The sequence below is a fragment of the Callithrix jacchus genome, chromosome 4, assembly GCF_049354715.1.
Source record: "Callithrix jacchus isolate 240 chromosome 4, calJac240_pri, whole genome shotgun sequence".
NCBI classification, from domain to species: Eukaryota; Metazoa; Chordata; class Mammalia; order Primates; family Cebidae; genus Callithrix; species Callithrix jacchus.
This window is the reverse complement of record NC_133505.1, coordinates 28,349,958-28,365,860: the sequence shown is the minus strand read 5'-3', so window position 1 is coordinate 28,365,860 and position 15,903 is coordinate 28,349,958. Positions and strand designations below refer to the sequence as shown.

General features: G+C 40.4%; 1 protein-coding gene across 8 annotated transcripts in view; it reads left to right on the top strand.

Annotated features, from left to right (window-relative positions):
• LOC144576540 (putative uncharacterized protein C6orf52) overlaps window positions 1-15,903 on the top strand; it is a 132,121-nt gene that overhangs the window by 53,395 nt on the left and 62,823 nt on the right. For 2 of the 8 annotated variants that reach the window (XR_013533828.1, XR_013533820.1), the window contains 3 exons: window positions 1,430-1,588; window positions 3,008-3,198; window positions 10,097-11,448. The exons of 4 other annotated variants lie outside the window; for them this stretch is intronic. The gene's annotated coding sequence lies outside the window, so the exon portion shown is untranslated. Of the gene's footprint in view, window positions 1-1,429; window positions 1,589-3,007; window positions 3,199-10,096; window positions 11,449-15,903 lie in introns of those variants that run through there. 2 more of the 8 variants (XR_013533829.1, XR_013533823.1) reach the window with 1 other exon arrangement.

The window sequence follows — 15,903 nt, the reverse complement described above, 5'->3', positions numbered from 1 at the left end:
TGGTCTTGAACTCCTGACCTCATGATCCACCTGCCTTGGCCTCCCAAAGTGCTTGGATTGCAGGCATGAGCCACTGCACCTGGCCAAATTTATGTTTTTAAAGATTAGACTGGCTGCAAAGGGTTGCAAGGGGAGGGAGAGATACTAGGAGACAATTCAGGAAGCAGTTGCAAGAGAGCAAATGATGAGGATGGCATGGATTGGAATGATTGCAGAGTGAATGGTAAGAATACAATGTTACAAGTTAAAGACAGGATATAGACTCAGCAGAACCTGGTGCTTGTTTGGATTTGTGGACTGAGGGAGGAGTTGGGGTCATCTTGGGATGTGTTGATTATAAGGACCCAGTGAGACACCCAAGAGGAGAGGTTGAGAAACCAGTTGAACATGTGTGTTTGGAACTTTAAAAATGTGTTTGATGGCCGGGCGCGGTGGCTTACGCCTATAATCCCAGCACTTTGTGAGGCCGCGGCAGGTGGATCACGAGGTTAAGAGATCGAGACCATCCTGGTCAGCATGGTGAAACCCCGTCTCTACTAAAAATACAAAAAATTAGCTGGGCATGGTGGTGCATGCCTGTAGTCCCAGCTACTCAGGAGGCTGAGGCAGGAGAATTGCTTGAACCCAGAAGGCAGAGGTTGCGGTGAGCCGAGATCGTGTCATTGCACTCCAGTCTGGGTAACAACAGCGAAATTCCATCTCAAAAAAAAAAAAAAGGTGTTTGAGCTCCAGGTTTAAATTTGGAATTACTGTGTGTAGATAGTAATTAAGGTTATAAGGGTGACGAGAACACTTAGAACAGGGCATACACTCTGACCCTTGGTCTGGCAATATGTTTCTGTATAGCCCACAAGCTAAGAATTGTCTTTATATGTTTGAATGGTTAGGGGAAAAAAGTCAAAAGAATAATAATGTTTTCTCACACGTGTTAATGAAATTCAAATTTTGTGTCTGTAAATCAAGTTTTTTTGTTTGTTTTTTGTTTTTTGCTTTTTTTTGAGACGGAGTTTCGCTGTTGTTACCCAGACTGGAGTGCAGTGGCACGACTTCGGCTCACTGCAACCTCCGCCTTCTGGGTTCAAGCAATTCTCCTGCCTCAGCCTCCCAAGTAGCTGGGACTACAGGTGTGCACCACCATGCCCAACTAATTTTTGTATTTTTTAGTAGAGACGGGTGACCAGTTGATTTATTGACACAGAGGTCATTAATGTACTTTGAAGGTTATTTGAAAGATGAGGTCAAGGGAGGAAGCGTGACAGAATGGAGATGAGCTAGGTTGAGGAGAAAGGCATATACTAGGAACAGGAGGAATTGGAGATGGCAGTTGTTGACAGCTCCTTCTAGAACTGTGGTTGGATGAGAGGAGATAAAGCATCTTAGGGAATATAAAGGCCTAAGGCAGACTAATTTGGCTTTTGTTTTTATTAAGGTGGAAGAGACTTGAATATATCCAAAGGCAAAAAGGAAGAAGCCCTTCGAACAGAATAGATTGAAGATTTAGAGAGAAAGGATCATCATTGTACAAGTTTCCTGAGATAGAGGCACAGGTTGCCATGAGCCGAGATCGCGCCATTGCACTCCAGCCTGGGTAACAAGAGCTAAACTCCATCTCAAAAAAAAAAAAAAAAAATTTTCCTGGAACAGGAGTAGGTTTTGCTTATTTCAAGATGTGCATAAATAGATGCTTTCTAACCCGGCACTGTAGCTCATGCCTGTAATTCCAGCGCTTGGGAGGCTGATGCAGGGCAGGAGTTCGAGACCAGCCTGGCCAACATGGTGAAACCCAGTCTCTACTAAAAATACAAAATTAGCCTGGTGTGGTGGTGGTTGCCTGTAGTCACAGCTACTTGGGAGACTGAGACATGAGAATCACTTTAACCCAGAAGGTGGAAGTTGCAGTGAGCCAAGATTGTGCCATTGCACTCCACCCTGGGGATCAGAGCAAGACTCTTTGTCTCAAAAAAAAAAAAAAAAAAAAAAATTCGGCCGGGCGCGGTGGCTCAAGCCTGTAATCCCAGCACTTTGGGAGGCCGAGGCGGGTGGATCACGAGGTCAACAGAGCGAGACCATCCTGGTCAACATGGTGAAACTCCGTCTCTACTAAAAATTACAAAAAATTAGTTGGGCACGGTGGCGCGTGCCTGTAATCCCAGCTACTCAGGAGGCTGAGGCAGGAGAATTGCCTGAACCCAGGGGGCAGAGGTTGCGGTGAGCCGAGATCGCGCCATTGCACCCCAGCCAGGGTAACAAGAGCGAAACTCCGTCTCAAAAAAAAAAAAAAAATTCTCTCAGTGTACAAATTTTTTTAAATCAATCTCCACATCACCCTTGTTTCTTCTGGTTCAACTTTTCAGATTCCTTTTTGTCATTTCCTTAATGAGGCCTAATTGCCTCACCTATCCCCACCAATCTAAATTAGACCTAAATTGTCTGAATAAATGAGGAGATGCAGAGCACAAATAAGGAAATATTTTGGCCAGGCTCAGTGGCTCCTGTCTGTAATCCTGACACTTCAGGTGGCCAAGGTGGGAGAATTGCTTGAGACCAGGAGTTTGAGACCAGCCTGGGCAACATAGTGAGACCCTGTCTCTACTAAAGAAAAAAAATATATATAAATGTATAATATTTGTACTATGAAATATATATAGTTATTTTACAGACACACACATATATATGTAAAATAAAATCACTATCCTGGGTGGTGGTGCACACCTGCAGTCTTAGCTACTCCAGAAGCCGAGGTGGGAGGATCTCCTGCGCTCAGGAGTCAGAGGTTGCAATGAACTGTGATGGCACTACTGCACTCTAGTCTGGGTGATAGAGCAAGACTCTCTCTCAAAAAGAAGAAAGAAAAAGAGAGAAAGAAAGAAAGGAAAGAAAGGAAGAAAGAAAGATTGATTTTGACCTTGGATGGAAGGATTCTTCAAGAAGAAAAAATGTATATAAATGCAGGCAGACAGCTGAGAGAGTTTCCATCTGTCTTCTCTGTTTTGTGTTGCTATAACAGAATACTACAGACTGCGTAATTTATAAATGATAGAAGTTTATTCGGCTCACAGTTCTGGAAGCTGGGAAGTCAGAAATCAAGGGGCTGCATCTGCTGAGGGACTTTATGCTGCATCATTCCATGGTGGAAGACAGAAAGCCAAGAGAGCAAGAGAGGGTGGAACTCACTTTTATAACCAATCCACTCTCAAGGTAACTAACCCACCCCCATGATAATGACATGAATCCACTCATGATGACAGAGGCCTCCTGACCTAATCACCTTTATTAGGCCTACCTCCCAACACTACTGCATTGGAGATTAAGTTTCTAACTCATGAACTTTGGGGAACACATTCTAATCATAGCACCATCTGTTTGCCTCTGTTTGCTCTGTGAACTTGGAGGCAAGACCATCTGTAGAAAGTGAGGTTGGTAGGGGAGGCTGGAGGTTTGAGAAGAGTGAAGAAAGTCTGAAGTAGTTGTTGCTGTAGTGGAAATGTGTGACAATCAGATCACTGTAGCAAGATCCTGGCTGGAATTGAGGGCCCAGTTGAAGCAATAGGTTGAGAACATATAGATAATAATGTTCTGCTTGATTGTGCAGTTTCTGCGCTAATACTCAGCAGTCTAAACAGAGATGATGGCTATCTGATTCATTATAGGACTGTGGATTTCCAAATGGATACAACCAAAAGACAAAGGGGCAAAAAAGAATGTTTGCAAAAACAGAGCTTGGCAGTAGGTATTATGAATAGCAAATAAATAGAAGCTAGGAAGAGATAAATGGAGAAGGGGAAGGTAGAGGGAGTGAAATGTGTAAAATAAGTGCCGTGATGGTGGTTAGTTATGCAAGCTGCAAGGGGATGAGGGAAGTGGTTAGATTAACTCAGATTGGGGCAATGTGCAGGTTTGGGGATGTTTGTAAAAGTTTCTTTAAACATGATAACATCCTTAGACTAGAAAAGAAATGTCAGGTTTAGAAATGGAGAAGTTGTCTATGCTATCATGAGATGTGGCCAGAAGTAAGTTCGCTTCATATCAAACAGTCTGGTTTGAACCTTCATTTCACTACTTTAGCTGTGTGACAATGTCTGCTTCTGTAAAAGAAAAAAATCATCATAGGGCCTGTATCATGGGAATTTCATGATGATGAACTGAGACAGTCTTCAGAAAGCACTTAGCACAGTGCCTGGCACATACTAAGAATTCAATAAATGTTAATTATTGATGTTGCTGATGCTATTACAGGTTCAATAACCCTGATTCTGTAATGCTTGGTCCCAGAAGTGTTTCATATTGTGGATTTTTTTCAGATTTTGGAATATTTGCATTATGCTTACTGGTTGAGGATCCCAACCAAATTTTGGATTTCGTTGAGCATCCCAAATCCAAAAATCTGAATTCCGAAATGTTCCAATGAGCATTTCCTTTGAACATCATGTTAGTGCTCAAAAACTTTCAGATTTTGGAGCATTTGGGTTTTGGAGTTTTGGATTTGGGATGCTCAACCTATACTTGGAACCAAATCATTATCTCAAGTCCTTTTGTGTGTGTGTGAGATGGAGACTCACTCTAATCGCCCAGGCTGGAGTGCAGTGGCATGATCTCAGCTCACTGCAACCTCCACCTCCCAGGCTCAAGCCATCTTCCTATCTCAGCCTCCTGAGTAGCCAGGACTCCAGTTGCACACCTCTATGCTTAACTAATCAAGTCCTTTAATCTAACAACAATCTTGGGCCTCCAAAGTGACTCTTCTGTACATAGGCAGCTGATTCTGAGTAACTTTGATTTCTCTTGGAATATAAACCTGAATTCTATGGGAGTCACATTGACCTTGTAGTTAGTCACAAACATGGCCCTGAAGCCTTGTGACCAGCATTGGTGTAGTCTGTGAAATACTGGATTGTAAATTTTTTTTATAAACAAGATCACTAGTACAAAATTAAATTTAATATTTTAAATGTTTAAATATAATTTAATAGACTAACAAAAGGAGCTAGAAAAGATATTACTTATTCATATTGTTATCCAAGTGTTTACTGTTGCCTGTAAGGGAAGTACATTCACTCAACAGAGACTATTTAATTCAGCCATGTATAAGAAATTAAGGGCATCGAATAAGACTGAGCCTTTTCTAAATGTAAGGTTCTTTGAACTGGCTGCACCAATGCCATACCCTAAATTGAGCCATGGCAACCCCCATGACCCACACATATACCTCTGGATGGCCTCACAGAATTAGAAAATCTGAAGTAACTGGAAGACCATGGAAAGGGGAAGAATGATCAACCCCTGTGGAGCCTAATTAACTTGAGACATTCTTCTATTGTTCCTTATTCCCGCCCCAATTGATAAGGCAATTGGATTTTGTAACTGACCTTGGTCAACCTCATGATTCCAGACCCTACGACCCGCTCTCAGCTTGCAAAAACTGCCCTAAACTGTAATTTCTGTAACTTTCTACTGCCTACTCCAAACGTATGAAGCCAACTCCTAGCTCACCGCCCTCCACTAATTCTCCTTTCCAACAGCCTGCCCACACCCCAGTGAATAGACAGCCATGTTGCTCACACAAAGCCTGTTTGGGGTGGGGGAGTCTTTTCATTCAGAGCATGAGTTTTAACACTAAAAGCATTCCCAACCTGGATATGAAGAGAAATAGACATTAGATAAGATGTGAGAAATCTAATCAAAGAGAAGAAATATAAGTGATAAGGAAGAAGAGGGAAAAAAAGATTAATTCTGCCTGGGACAGTCAGAGAAACAAATCTTTGTCCTTAGATTATTTATTTTAAGCCTACTCAAATATCTCAATGGTTCCTTCCTGGCCAGGGCAGTGTGACATGAATGGAGAGGAAGGATCTGATCCAACAAATGCTCCTGGTTTAGAAACTAACAGGAATGTGGGAGTCATTGAAAAGGGAAGAACGTAGGATGTTTCAGAAGATTCTGCCTTGAATTAAGACAGATGGATAAGGGAGGGTGAGAAGTTTAAGAGCAAGTGAGGGAATTCTCCTGTTCAAGGGGCAGATGAAAGAAGTGCCTCTCGGCCAGGCATGGTGCCTCTGGGCCAGGTTGGCAATCCCAACACTTCGGGAGGCTGAGGGCAGGTGGATCACTTGAGGTCCAGAGTTCAAGACCAGCCTGGGCAACATAGTGAGATCCCATTTTTACAAAAGTAAAAAAATTAGCCAAGCACAGTGGTGTGCCCCTGTAGCCCCATTAGTTGGGAGGACCAGTTGAGCTGGGGAGGTTGAGGCTGCAGTGTGCTGCGATAGTGCCACTGTACTTCAGTTTGGGTGACAGAATGAGACCTGCCTCAAAGAAGAGAAAAGAAAGAAAAAGAGTTCATCTGCTAAAGCCAGTTATTAGTTTTTTAAATTTTATATTTTTTAATTAAAGACGGGGTTTCACCATGTTGGTCAGGCTGGTCTTGAACTCCCGACCCACCTTGGCCTCCAAAGTGCTTGGATTACAGGCGTGAGCCACTACACCCGGCCAAAGCCAGTTATTAATTTCACTCACCTAAAAGCAAGACAGACAGTATATATATTCTGATCCCATGTAACATGAAGCTCTCAGTACCCCCCAGAAAGTCCTCTTGCCTTAATTAAATCATAATTCAATCAAGGTTTGACAGCTAATTTCCAGTCTATGGAATATATATGGGATACAGAAACAAGTTAAAACAAGAAAGCAGTCAGTCACATCACAAATGTGGGATGTTCTACTAAGCCAAAAGATCTATTCTAGAAGAAAGCAAAGAAAGAGTTAAGAGACATTATGGACACATTCCATGAGTAGAACTTGTTCAGATACTTATTTCAATAAACCAACTGAGGAACATTTTTTTAGACAATTTGAGAAATAAGAATTTAAATAGGTTATTCAATTACAGATGGTTTCTGACTTACAATGGTTTGATTTAGGATTTTTAGACTTTAGGATGGTGCAAAAGCAGTCTGCATTCAGTGGAAACAGTACTTTAAGTGGCCATGCAACCATTGTATTTCTTTTTACCTCCAGTACAATATTCAATAAATTACATGAGATATTCAACACTTTATTATAAAATAGAGTAGACTTTGTGTTAGATGATTTTGCTCAACTGTAGGCTAATGTAAGTGATCTGAGTATGTGTAAGGTAGGCTAGCTATGATACATTCAGCAGGTTAGGTGTATGAAATGCATTTTTGACTTACAATATTTTCAACTTACAATGGGTTTAAGTGGAGAGGCATCTATATATTAAAGAACTATTGTTAATTTTGTTATAGGTGTTAGCAGCATTATGTTGGGTGGGAAATGTCTATTTTTTCCTTTTGAGATGCACAAGAAAATACTTAAGGATGAAATGACATAATGGCTTAGATTTGGTTTAAAATATTCCAGTTAAAAAAATGTGGAGAACAATAAATGAAACAAGCTTAGCATTATGTGGATGACTGTGAAAGTTAACTGATAGGCTTATGGAGGTCCATTGTACTATATTTTTGAAGTATTGTTTGGAAGTTTTATATTTAAACATTAAAAATAAGTTGTATTAGAAAAAAATATGTATTGGGAACTGAGGAGAGAAGATGAGGATGATTTGAGAAGCTGTCCCAAGGTGGAGTACTTGGTATACATGATATGCCCATACTGTTTAAAGTGGACAGCTGCAGCTTTATAGCACGCATAAGGGTGACACTGAAGGACAGTGGTGAAAGAAAATTCTCAGGCCAGACGTGGCGGCTTATACCTGTAATTCAAGCACTCCGGGAAGCTGAGGTATGTGGATCACTTAAGGCCAGGAGTTCTAAACCAGCCTGGCCAACATGGTGAAACCCAGTCTCTACTAAAAATACAAAAATTAGCTGGGCATGGTGACACATGCCTGTGGTCCCAGCTACTCAGGAGGCTGAGGAAGGAGAATCACTTGAACCTGGGAGGCAGAAGTTGCAGTGAGCCAAGAAGGCAACACTACACTCCAGCCTAGGTGATAAAGCAAGACTCAAAAACAAAAGAAAAGAAAATTCTCTAGTAGTCAGATCTTTTACTAGTTCATTGGTAGTCTGTCTACTTTGGAGAGACAGTTGGCCAGACATATGGCTACATACTCATTACATGAGCAGTTGCATTGTTGGTCTTGATGTTAGACTTGGAAAAAACAGGACTGAAAGATTGATGAACAGGAAGTCTGGGGAAGAATAAGCACAAACTGTGAAGATATTTGTGTCCCATGTGAATTCTCACCAGACAGCACACACTACAGAGGAAGAAGAGAAAGCTTTTGAGTAGCAGGTGAAACAAATGACACACTCTCTGTATATCAGCCAGTCACTTTCCCCAGAAAATGAAGTGCTTCCTCAATGAGCCCATGAACAAAGTGGCTATGGTGGCAGAGATAGAAGCTATGTATGAGCTTGATAGTATGGACTTTTCTTTACCAAGGCTGACCTGGCCAATGCTACAGAGTGCTGAATCAGCTAACAGCAGAGACCAACACTGAGCACTGAAATGGCAGTTTTCTAAGGGGACCAATCAGCTGTCAGGTGGCAGGTTGATTATGCTGGATCTCATTCATCATTGAAAGAATAGAGATTTGCCTTCATTAGAGTAGACACACATTCTGAATATGGATCTGACTTTCCTATCCACAGTTGTTCTGCTAGCACCACTAACCATGGACTCATGGAATGATTTGTTTTTTGTTTTTTCTTTTCTTAAGACAGAGTCTTGCTCTGTTATCCAGGCTAGAGGAGCATGGTGAGATCTCAGCTCACTGCAACTTCCAATTCCTGGTTTAAAGCAATTCTCCTGCCTCAGCCTCCTGAATAGCTGGGATTACAGGTGCCCACCACCATGCCTGGCTAATTTTTATATTTTTAGTAGAGACAGGGTTTCACCGTGTTGGCCAGGCTAGTCTCAAACTCCTGACCTCAGGTGATCTACCTGCGTCAGTCTCCCAAAGTGCTGGGATTACAGGTCTGAGCCACCATGCCTGGCCTCACAAAATGACTTATTTGTGATCAAGTCACTCTGTACAATGATAAGAAAACTAATTCTTATCCTTCTTATCAAAGAACTCATTTGATACAAAGAAAGCATGTCAGTTGGCTCGTGTCCATAGAATGAACAATTCTCAACACGTATCTCATCAACTAGAAGTGTCTGGCCTTGTTGAAATCTGTAAGGGCTTACTGAAGGCTCAGTTCTAGATGCAGTTAAGAGACAACTCCCTGAAAGAATGGATTTTTCTCTTTCCAAAGTAGACTATCACATGTATGACTTGGAAGTACTGCTTATTGGAGGATTTTTCTTCACCGCTGTCCTTGGGTGCCATATATACTTTGTTTAAGGATACAGTAGATGCTTTGAACCAGAGACCACTCCTATGGCACTATCTTCTCTATGGCTAGAACACAAGGGTCTGGGAATCCAGGACTGAAAGTGGGAGTGGCTCATAAAAACCCATGCGCAGAATTATGCTTCCTATTCTTACAACTTAGGGGTCCGCTGATCTGAAAATCTTAGTTTCCAAAAAGGGAAATGCTGTCCTCAGGAGGCATAACAGTGGAGCCATTGAATGCAAAGATGAGGTTGCCACTTGGCCATTCTGTACTGCTCACCCCACTTAACCAGCAGGGAGAAATAACTGTCACTTTATTGGCTGGAGTGATTGATCCAGATCTTCAAGAGGAAAATGCATGCTCAGAGGAGGCAAGGTGGGCTATGGAATTCTCTGGGGGGACATCTCTTAGTACTTCCATGCTTAATAGTAAAGGTTAATGGAGAGCTACAGCAGCCAAAAAGAGACAAGACTACTGAAGACTCATACACTGCAGCAAAGATGATTTGGGTCACCTCACCAGGTAAAGAAATCTGACCAGCTGAGGTCTGGGTGAGGCAAGGGGGATGTGGAATGGAAGTGGAAGAAGAGAGTCATAGACATGACTTTATATGATTTTATAATTGATCTTGTGACCAGTTATAAAAGTGAAGATCATAGTAGCTTTGTGTATTTTTATTTTGCTTGTATGTATTTATATATGCTAACCATTTCTAATTTTCCTTCTTTCTATTATATACTGGTTGTGGGAGGTTAACTCTGTAATTTATTCTTTAGGTAACAGAATATTCTGTTGGACTGAGGAATGAATTCATATAGCCAGCGATGGATACGATGACATTTGAGACTGAGTGTCTCCTACTGTTAGGGAAAGTATGAGAACTTCTCCACTTGCACAAAGGGTAAATGTGTCCCAGGTAGAAAGAGAGTTGTTTTGTTGTTATATAGAAGTCCAAACTCTTGTAGGGATATAAATGGAAACAATAGCCCAAGGGGTGGAATGTGCCAGTTACTAACTTGTTGCCTTTCAGCTGTAAATATTCTTTGTGATGATGGAGCTAGATCCTGTAAACTGTAAACGTTTCTTCTTTGCCAGCTGACAGTTGTTAGAAAGCCAGGAGAAGGGCGAGGCATGGTGGCTCATGCCTGTAATCCCAGCACTTTGGGAGACCAAGGTGGGTGGATCACCGGTCATGCATTCTACCTCAATTTTGTATTTACTAAAAATACAAAAATTAGCTGGGCATCGTGGTGGGCACCTGTGATCTGAGCTACTCAGGAGGCTGAGGCAGAATTGCTTGAACTTTAAAGGTGGAGGTCCGTAGTGAGCCTAGATTGCACTCTCTAACCTGGGTGACAGAGCAAGACTGTCACCAGACCCTGTCTCAAAACAACAACAATAAAACGATAACAACAAACAACAAAAAGAAGAAAGTCTGGAGGACACTGCAAGAGGAAGGGGCTTCTCTCTTCCTGGTTCTGATGGCTTTTTTCTTTCTGGTTCTGGGAGCTTATACTGCCAGGCTTCCCAGCTAAGTTTGGCAGCACCTCAGAGGGCAGATTCCCAGTGAGTTTCAGTGACACTCCTATGGGTGGCTTCCCAGTAAGTTGTTCATAGCAGCACCCCAGTGAGGCTGAAGGGCATCCAGTTGTGTTTGCCCTTAGCAAATTTTGCAGGCATTCCAGCAGGCAGCTTCCTAGAGAATTTCACCAGCACCCTATTGAATGGCTTCCCAGAAAGTGTCAGTGGCTTCCCCACTCCCAGAACTCTTCCCATCAAAATTTGCAGTGGGAGCCTAGGAAGCTTTCTAGTCAATTTTGCAGGTGTTCCAGCAGGTGACTGAGTCTTGCTGGAACCTCAGTTGATGGTTTCCTGCTTGCCAGTGCCAGCCTGTGGCATCTCAATAAACTTCTTGTCCTGTAGCCACACCTGATGAATTCTGTATCTCAGCCTTGGGGAGAAAGGACCCCTTCCAAGTTTCTTGGGTATCCCGCCTTAGCCTTAGAAGTGTGGCTTTTTCCTTTGTCTGCTGTTGCTGTATTCTTTAGGGTTCTAGTTACCCATGAGTAATCAATCCTCTGTTACTAGGTACTTTTTTATATTAAATTTTCTCTATTCATCGTGTAAACAGGGTTTCTGTCTCCTTACTGGACCCCGATTAGTACACAAATTAAAAATGAGAAAAGATGTATCAGATAAAAAACTAAAATCAAAGTAAGTCATGATGCTAATATTTTAGAAAGTTTAATTCAGGGCAAAAAGCATCAAATGTTATAGGATGCAATATAGTGAAGATAGAACACTCATTGGTATCACTGCACCAGTAACAGCAACAATCTTCATGAAGCTAAAACTTCAAAAGAGAAACAAAGTTCTAGTAGGCTTAGCTTTCCTTTAGTTCAGCATTGACAGCGCCGATAAACAGATTACAAGAAAGTTATAATACCTAAAACATACTAAATAAGGTATATTAATGTATATGAATATATGTAGAATTTCATACCTTGAAAACCAAGAATACACATTTTTTTCAAGTGTCCATAAAACATTTTCTGCGACTAATATAAGATGCCGCCACAGAGCAAACAACTTTCCCAAAGTGGAGATAATACAGATAACATTCTGTGATCAAATGGAATAAAAGAGAAAAATTAAATACTAATGTAAACACACATACGCACACACACACAACAGAAATTTTTTAAATGCCACCTGAAATTTGAAAAAAACCTTTTTTTCAGCTGGGTGCAGTGGCTCACGCCTGTAATCCCAGCACTTTGGGAAGCCAAGGTGGGAGGATCATGAGGTCAGGAGTACAAGACCAGCCTAGCCAACACGGTGAAACCCCGTCTCTACCAAAAATAAAAAAAACAGTCAGGTGTGGTGGCAGGTGCCTGTAATCCTAGGTACACAGGAGGCTGAGGCAGGAGAATCATTTGAAGCTGGGAGGTGGAGTTTGCAGTGAGCTGAGATTGCGCCATTGCATTCCAGCCTGGGTGACAGAGCAAGACGCCATCTCAAAATCAAAACAAAACAAAGCAAAAAAACACCTTTTTTTCTCACACAACTCTTTGGTCAAAGAGGAAGCTAAAATTAAAATTGTACAATATCTAGAAAATAGTAATAAAAGGCCTACTTAGAACTTACAAGAATCTCTTGCCTAATGCAGTGACCAGAAGAAAATTATAGCTTTAAATAATTAATAAACAAGGTAGAATAAAAAAAAGAATTAACATTTACCACCAAAAGTTAGAATACCAAAACAAAGTTTATAAAAGCAAAATGAAGAATTAATAATAACTGGAAATTGGTAAATTTTCAAAGAAAAAAATGGCAGAACCAATAAGTGAAATCCAAATGTTGGGTCTTTGTGTCAGAACAAACAAGAAACTGTTAGTTGAGCTAATTTTTTAAAGAAAAAGAGAAAAATCACAGTTACACAAAATAAGAATTGGTAAGTAGAAAATTAATAGCAGATAGGTAAAGAATTTCAAAGATGTATAAGAGATGCATATGTTCAACTCTGCAAATAAATTTGAAAATCTAGATGAAATAAACAATTTTCCAGGGAAATATAATTCATCAAAAATCAACTCCAGAAGGGATGAAAACTCTAAATAGACAATTGCCTTGGAAAAAGTAGAGAAAGATGCTAAAGTCTCCCCTCCCATCCCCAAAAAACAAGTATGCACTCACCAAACACACACCTAGAAAATTTCCTACTACAATTAAGAGGATCACTATTATCAATACTATTATTCTGAAAGTCGTTATTAAAAAAATTAGATAAATGAATGAAACTTACCTTTGGAAATTGGGTTAATTTATCATTTATTTGCACATTATATAATTGAATACATAAAAAATCCAAGAGAATCAACTAGAAAACTGTTAAAAATAAGAGAATTTAGCAATATGGCTGAATTAAAAAATAATATATAAAAATCAAACTATAAGTAAAATAATCAGAAGAACATAACAGAAATTACTATCCTATATACAATAACTTCAAAAAATCAAACAGCTATTAAGGTTTTAAAATCTTTTTACTATGGAAAATTGTAGAGCAATAATTAACCCTGACACACCCATCTTCCAATACAAATAAACGAATCATGATTCACTTCCACATCTACCCTCAGATTATTTTGAAGTACATGTGTGAGGTCATATTTAATTCTTAAATATTTCAAGGTAGATAATAAAGATAGATATAAAAGATACTATAGATTCTATGGAACATAACATTCAGCATCATAAGGAAGAGAGTTCCCAGGTAAGGTAAACACTCACAACAGGCCTACAGAGACAATGTCCAGACTGGGGGAAGGGGGCACAAGAAGCCAATAAAGAGTTGAACGTGACCGGGTGCGGTGGCTCACACCTATAATCCCAGCACTTTGGGAGGCTGAGGCAGGTGGATGACTTAAGCCCAGGAGTTTGAGACCAGCCTGGGTGACATGGTGAAACCCTATCTCTACTAAAAGTACAAAAATCAGCCAGGCATGGTGGCACATGCCTGTAGTCCCAGCTACTCAGGAGGCTGAGGCATGAGAATCGCCTGAGCCTGGGAGGCAGAGGTTGCAGTGAGCAGAGATGGTGCCAGCACTCCAGCCTGGGTGACAAAAGGAGACTGTTAAAAAAAAAAGTTGAAATAATCATAGTTACTTACCAATGAGTGTGAGCATTTTGAAATAGTGATAAGTACACATAAAAAGTAACCGAAGAAAAAAACCTGAGGTAATCATCAATCTCAGGAAAAAGAAAATGTAGAGTTCATGGCAGCTATGAACAATAGCTTCATAGTTATGATCACATCAATATTGACAATTGATTTAAAATCACAGCATTAAAAGAAAGAAGTGAAGGAAAGTTTGTGGGTAAAGGATATAAACGTTCTTAACCACTGACATTTACTTAATGTTAAAATTAATGTATCAGGAAATGACAGTATAAGCATGTTCTTTGCATAGAAGTCACCAATAGGAGGAACAGCTAAAATATCATAGTTTCTTATTTAATTAGGACTGCACATGGGGAGAAGCATGGCATAGGCCATGCATCTTTATTATAAGAAAGCTTTTAATAATATTTGATTTTAAAATTATAATTATATATCACCTTGATTGAAAAATACAAATTGGCTGGGTACAGTGGCTCATGTCTGTAATCCCAGCACTTTGGGAGGCCAAGGTGGGAGGATCACTTGATCCCAGGAGTTTGAGACCAGTCTGGCCAACATGGCGAAACCCTGTCGCCACTATAAATATAAAAATTAGCTTGGTGTGATGGCACATGCTTGTAATGGCAGCTACTTGGGGGACTGAGACAGAAGAATGGCTTGAACCCAGGTTGCAGTGAGCCAAGATCACTCCACTGCTCTTTAGCCTGGGTGATGGAAGGAGGCTTTATCTCAAAAAAATAAAAATTAACAAGCAAAAAAAAAAAAAAAAAAAGAGAAAGAAAACCACACTCACCTGGAATATTGTTGAGTGTAATCCAGAAATGTTCATCTGGACTGTAGGTATCCTGAGACCACTGGAGTAACTCAATGGCTATTTTATTATAAAGAGCAAAATGGACAAATTCCCTTGTAAGGGCAACAGAAGTTGAACCAAAGTGGATTTTGAGTTGATGTGGAGGTGGGCTCTTCCTTTTACGCTTCTGTAAGACAAAAGCATGTGATCTGGTTCTGTACTCTCTATGGGTATATTTGATCCTTTCAGTAGATTTCAGAACAGACACTAAATTAGGTGTAATGTTTGTCCAGTTCATGGTTTTTAAATACTGAACTATCTCCCTGTTGGTTTTTAGGGGGAAATCGTGATCACCAGTGTTAATGACATATTTCCACTGAACAGCTGATGCTGTAAGATCTCTCATTCAAGCCAGGTCTGCTTGGAGCTTGGATTTGCCCCCATAAATAATGTACTCAGATTGTGAGGATATAAATGCATTTGAGAAGCACTCCAGTAATTCACTCACAGCAATTTTGAAGTCAGTCGTGGCCGCCTTATCAACATGAATACAGTAGACATTTTGAGGCATGTAAATAGCCCAGAAAAGTCATTCAAACATATCAAAATCTTGACTGATGGTCATTACATATGCCAAAGGGAATGCAGCTTCTGTGGACAAAGGCGTTGTGATATAGTGGTTCTCTAGCACACAGTAAGGGCAGGAACCTATTCCAAACGTTGTGGATAGAGCACTTGGCAACACTTTCACCATCTTCCCATTTAGGGCTGTGTCACAGATGTGCAGTAGGGAAAGGACTTGATATTCACCACCTGCATCATCCATTTGATCACTGTCTGGCTGACTTACACGCACGTTGTATAATACCATGACAATGATTATAGCTTGAAGAGTAATGATACAAAGATAACTGCTCCAAAACTTCATTTTAATTTTTGACACCTTGGGGTAGAAGGGTGGAGGGAAAGAATTCTTTTTTGAGAGTTAAAGAAAATAATCAATTAATAAAACATTTTGCTTCTCTACAAGTCTCTACAATCTACAGCAGTTTATATGGAAATTCTGTCTCCTCTAAAATCCACAGCCAGTTGTGGGGAGATTTTGC